This window comes from Otolemur garnettii, unplaced genomic scaffold (genome assembly GCF_000181295.1).
Source record: "Otolemur garnettii isolate 467f Iridium unplaced genomic scaffold, OtoGar3 scaffold00041, whole genome shotgun sequence".
Classification (NCBI taxonomy): Eukaryota; Metazoa; Chordata; class Mammalia; order Primates; family Galagidae; genus Otolemur; species Otolemur garnettii.
Window position 1 is genome coordinate 14,033,517 of NW_003852436.1, and position 6,188 is coordinate 14,039,704.

At 35.5% G+C, this 6,188-nt stretch overlaps 1 protein-coding gene across 1 annotated transcript in view; it reads right to left on the minus strand.

Annotated features, from left to right (window-relative positions):
* The window catches only part of DCHS2 (dachsous cadherin-related 2), a 239,355-nt gene that overhangs the window by 24,562 nt on the left and 208,605 nt on the right, over positions 1 to 6,188 (minus strand). The gene's annotated exons all lie outside the window — the stretch shown is intronic.

The following is a 6,188-nucleotide window of genomic DNA, read 5'->3' on the forward strand; positions in this document are numbered from 1 at the left end:
GTGGATGTGGGAGTGGCTCCCACATCTATCCTTCCCCGGGAATCTTTCTGGACCATCCACACTTGTACGATCACCATACCAGCCCTCAACAGACCCTCACAAAACATCTGCATCTCTGGGCAGCATCATCGTCACCTTGTTGACCTGTCTGGGTGTTATTATTCCTCTTGGTTGACAAGTGCCACAAGGACTGTCACCCGTCTCATACACACAGCTGCAACCCCAGCGTGCAGCTCAGGGGCTGGCCCACAGATGGCGCTCGATAACACTTTTAAACCCTCATAGTAAAAGCAGAACCAAGCTAGGCAAGCGGACTTTGGGGGTGATGTCATGCTCAAGTTTCCCTCCCAAACTGAGAAACTGACTCTTTTAATATAATTTCCTTTTCTAGATTTACTCTGCTTTTCCCCTCCATTTTACAACAAAATTTATAACTCAATTTATTATTATTATTATTCACTAGGACTTAACTGTCAGAAATTCCATAGAATAGAGATTCACTGAGTGAGCACTGATGTGGAGTTAGACAAAGTTGAAACCAAATACGAATCCCAGATCTAGCTTGTTAATTTAGGTCACTTACTTGGCTCTACCAGCCTATTAACTTTGTGACCAGAAATAAGTTATTCAGATTACATAAAACTGAATTCCCCTTTTCTGAAAATGGGGATATTAACAAGGACTTCACCAGGTGCAGTAAGGTGCAAGTGACATAATGCACACTTGGAATGTGTCTTTGTAGTCACATGTAGATTCCACGATCTACACGTACTTATCATGTATAGAGTTGATATCCTCTGAACTCAGAAAGAGAAAATTTAATAGCCATGGACTATTAGAGGTTTGATCTTCTGGTGGATCAAGTGGGTACTGTTTCTGGAAATATGGACTAGAATCCATAATTCTTTCTTTTTTAAAAAAAATTAGTTTTTTTATACATAGCATTTTAAGGTGACCAATAGAACTTTCACTGATAATATAGGAGATTTTTATGTATTCTCATAATTTTTGAAACATTTCCATCAACATATCTACATTTGTAACTAGTATTAAATGTGATAGCGATAGTCTAGTATCACTTATTATTTGATAATTTTTTATGTAAGTTTTCAAATAAGTCTAATCATTTAATATTTTTATAAGGTAAGAGATGTACCTACTGAGGCTTTTTAAGTAGCCAACTAGAAAATCTCAGAGTTAATTTTAGGTCAAAAAGACTTGTTTCGAATTTGGGGAAGACATCATAAAAGATGTGAAAAGCCTCAAAACACTTGATCAAAACAGAATTACAGGTCACCGTCACATAATAGTTTTTGTTTATCCAGAGTGGTAATCAAAACACTTTAGAAACAATATGGAAAGTTACATGTATATAAAAACCTTAACCCTTTTAAAGCTTAACGTTTTCTAAGTAATCAAAACCTAAAAAAGGGAATGCAGAAAATTATCTTGATAACATATAAAATCTGTTTTTTGTTATAGGAAGCACACTTAAATAACCTGGAAATTGAACTTGAATTTAATCAGAAAATAGAAGAATGTGTCTAAGGTTACGTGTTTTAACAATTTAGATACATCAAAGAAGGCCTAGAGTACAGCATCAAATTGTACCAGAAGAAAACATTGTTCTTTTGTGTTTTTTTTCCTTTTTAAAAAAATTTCAGGTTAATATGAGGGCACACATGATTAGGTGTCCTGTTTGCATCTGTAAGGTAAAATTCCAGTCGTACTTGCTCTGTCTGAACCAGCTTTCCCAGAGCTAACCAACCTAGTCCAAAAAACTTTAGCCATCTGCTACCTACTTGAATTCTAGAGGAGATTATATCCAGTTCTAACACTTTTCTCTTTGGTATTGAGCATTTGGGGGGATATTTTATAGTTTATATTCTGTTAAAAAATAAATATGTATATTCTATTTTAAGAACTAGGTATACTACCAAATCTGAAGTTTCCTGAACTCACTGTCATTTTTGACGTTGTTACTAATTTAGTGCTAGAACTAAATTACTTTTACTAACTACAGACTGTTGTGACCAATAACGCTGACAAAAAAATGTAGATAAGCCCTAATTTTAGGCAGCTAGAGACTCATTAAGAAGGCTTTGGATATTCTACTGATGAAAGAAGCTGGTCTTCCAAAACCTCTGAGAAGCAAGGTCTGACTCCTGCACCCCCAATGGCCCCGGAGCCCAAGTCTGAGCTGGGTCCAAAGCTTTCACACGGATGCGTGTCCACCAAACAGAGCACTGGGCTGGCTAGCATGTTCCGTTACTGTGTGTCAAGGAGAAATAAAATAGAAATGTCACGCTAAATTGCCAGTGTCACTTAGTAGAAAGTGTGCCAATTATAGTGCAGATCAAAGTGGACTTTTTAATAAAAGACTTGTGTTTCGGCTTTGATAATTGGAATTTTGCACTTGGAATGGACCTACAGTTCTAATGCTTTCCTTGCTTGGTTTTTATTTTCGGCCTAATAACTGGCATATGCTGTGGAAGTTGTGCAAGCAGGAAAGACAATAACCAGTCTGTGGGATGACTCAAGTCTGGCACACCTTCCAGATCCACATTTTGCCGTAGATGCTACGTGTGTGCTTTTCTCAAAGACATCAGGGATGTACTGTCGTCAGTGAGTACTGGGCCTGACAGTGTGGGCAGGAAGCCACACTTTCCTTAGAGTGAAAAGCCTCCCAACGTCATGTTCATGCTTATATGTCAGTGTGCCAATTATGCAAGAACTTGAAAACAAAATAGTACTAATATTTCCCTTGTAATCTATGAGTACATATGTAGCTTTTGGCCAAGTGATAAAATATAATTCAAAATGAGATTAAGAGTCTTCAGATACTACATGCTTGATAACATAAGCAGGTTACTTCAGTTACACACTGTGTATGCGCATCTATACAAACCCAGCAGAGAATGGGATATATATGTGTGTTATCTGGTAACTTTTAAACTGTTTCCTACAAAAACAATTAAACAGTGAAAGTTTAATCATTTTTGATCTCTGTCACTGTAACAAGTATCCTAGTACAATGAATATTGCCATCTGTTTTCTACGTACACAACCTTGTGGAGCTCTGAAGTTCCCGCTGATTGAATAGTGAGTGATACACGCTTTTAATCAAAAGTGGCATGAAATTCAGTATAAAAGTCAACCTTTGGTTTGTGACGCTGGAACAGAGGGCAAACTCTGGCACAAATGCACAGAGAATACAGTTCTTGCAAAGATTGATTTAATCATAATTCATCAAACCTATAACTAATAAAATGGTTTTCTCCCATTTTTATTCTTAAGTGACTACAATCTTAAAGATCAATATTAATTGATTTATTATATGTACATGTACCAGTTTGTATTTTAACTGGTGTATGGTTTAAAATACACACATTCAGAAGTGGTACCTTTAGACACAAGTTTAATGATAATGTCTCAAAAGTAGCATGAAAGATGCATTTAACATGATAATTAAAGTTTTTAAAAAAGGTTTCTTGACAGTAATTTATTAACTATATACTTGAACAATCCTCATAATAAAAACAGCTAAAATGCTGATCAATTATATATGCATATAATACATATGCACAGATGTGTGTGAATTAAAATGTATCATTGAGTTGGTACAGTTATAAGGGTTCCTCATGTGACACAAAAGAAATAAAAACAGAAACCCCAGAGGGTTAGCAAGCACTAAAAACTCAATTTTGTTCCAAATCAACTGCAATTTTCAACTTTGATATTCATTCCTGACAGTTGTGCAGAGTGTGGAAAATAAGTTAAGAACCCACAATAGGTGAAAGAACTAAAAGGAAAAACAGACATAAAGCTGGAAATCCAAAGGCTCAAAGGAGTAGGGCACCAGCCCCATATGCCGGAGGTGGTGGGTTCAAACCCAGCCCTTGCCAAAAACTGCAAAAAAATTTCAAAGGAATTCATCTCGTAGTTCTCAAATGTTTGCCGCACCTTTTCAATTGTATCTTTATCCGTACCCAGCCCATACATAAAACTGCAAAAAAAAAAAAAAAAAAGAAAAGTAGAAAAAGTTTTGTTTTGTTTTTTTTAAAAGAAAGAAACAAATTAAATTTGAAACTGAAGCAGAACCAATAGTGCAGTGTGGACATTACTGAAATTTGCAGAGGTGCTTAGAAATGCATAGATATTAAAGGACAAAATCGTGGAATAGTCATGAGAAGGAGCACCCTTCTGGTCACAGGAGGATCACAACCTCTGTGGGAACACTTTGAGGAGTTAAAGAATCAGCAACTTCTGATCACAATGTTCTTTCAAAAGATTTTGGCCCCAAACCCATCAACTACCAAAGATCCCCAACCATCAACCTTGTCTATTCCTGACATCCAACCATCAACATTATCCAGACTGATCCAGAATTACCCAAAGCAGATGATCCACCTTCATCTGCTACACAGAAACTTGACTTTTTTTTTTTCACCTCAGTGTTGGTTGGAAGAAAGAAAAAATATCTCTTCTGACAATTTATTAGTGTAATGCTAGATTTATGGTAGTCATACTATATTTATATATATTTGAAACTCTTTGGAATTAAATTTAAACTAGTTTCTCTCTGATGACATCTCCAGATGAATTGCAGAAAAGACAACAGATACTCCCTAAAGGGCATGAATTCAATCCAGTATTCAAAAAATTCATTGAAGAAAAAATTTCAAGGATAAAGGGCAGCACAGAGTGTATAAGCACAAAAATCACAGAGAAATAAGTCACCATAAGTGACAACAAGCAAATCCACAGAAAGCAGATAGCAAACCTTCAAAGATGTAAGATGCTGGAATTATTGGACACAGAATTATTATATATGTTTAAATATATAAAAAAAAGAATGGAAATATGTGCAAGGAACAAAAATTTTTTTTTTCAAAGACAAAGAAGAGTTGAAAAAGAATCCAAGAGAACTTCAGGAAATAAAAAGTGCTGTTCCCTAGACTGAAGATAAAGATAAAAAGATGAAAAACAAGAAAAAGAGGTGTTGAAGAGAGTCCTGTGACCCAATATTTGTATAGTTGGAGTTCCAAAAGAAGATATAAATAAATGGCATTTAGATCAACAGCTGACTTCTTAATATAAAAACACAAAGCCAGAAGACAGTAGAATAATATTTTAATATGATGACAGAAAATAACTGTGAACCCAGAATTACAAGACCAGTAAAAATATATTTTATTAATAAAAACAAGGATTAAATAAAGACATTTGTTAGACAACCACTACCTGAGAGAGTAGACTACACAGACCCTCACTAAAGGACATACAGATACTTAAGGCAGAAAGAAAATGATACCAGAGAAAAATCTGAGACATAAGGAAGGATAATTAGCAAAGACATTAGCAAAGATCCAGCTCAATCAATTTAAAAATACTAATAATGCCTAATTTGAAGGAACTGAAATTGTGCTCAACAAAAGGACAAAAATTGAAATTGGAGTATTTAGACATAAAGAATTACGTCTCCTGTATTATTCAGGAACAAGATATTGATTAATGTTGGATTTTAATTATATGTGTTAAAATAGGGAGGCTAAGCACTAAAAGAAGAGGAATAGCGATGTAACTTCCAACAAACACAGGAGACAATGGTCATTTACAGATAATGACTGCATATGTCAAATGTAAAGAAAAATGCTACTGGATGAACAAGAATAATAATAAAATGGAACAATTATACTGTAATAAAAGTTATGTGAATGTGGTCCCACTCTTTCTCAAAATATCTTATTGTGCCTATCTTATTGCCCTCACCCTTCTTTTGATAATGAGAGATGATAAAATGCCTACACGGTAAGATAAAGTGTGGTGAATCACACAGGCATTGTAACATAGCACGAGGCTGCTATTGACATATTATCAAAAGGAGAATCATTAGCTTCAGGTGATCATTTATTACTGAGCCATGATGTTGATGGTTGGGTGTCCGGAGCAGATAATGTTGATGGTTTAAGACCCTCAATAGTTGAAGGTCTTTTGCCAAAACCTTTTGGAGGAACACTGTAATCAGAAGTTGCTGTCTCTGGCTGGGTGTGGTGGCTCACCCCTGTAATCCTAGCACTCTGGTAGGTCAAGGTTGGAGGATCCCTTGAGATCAACCTGAGCAAGAACAAGACCCATCTCAAGTAAAAATAGAAACTTGTAATCCTAGCACTGTGGAAGGCCAAGGC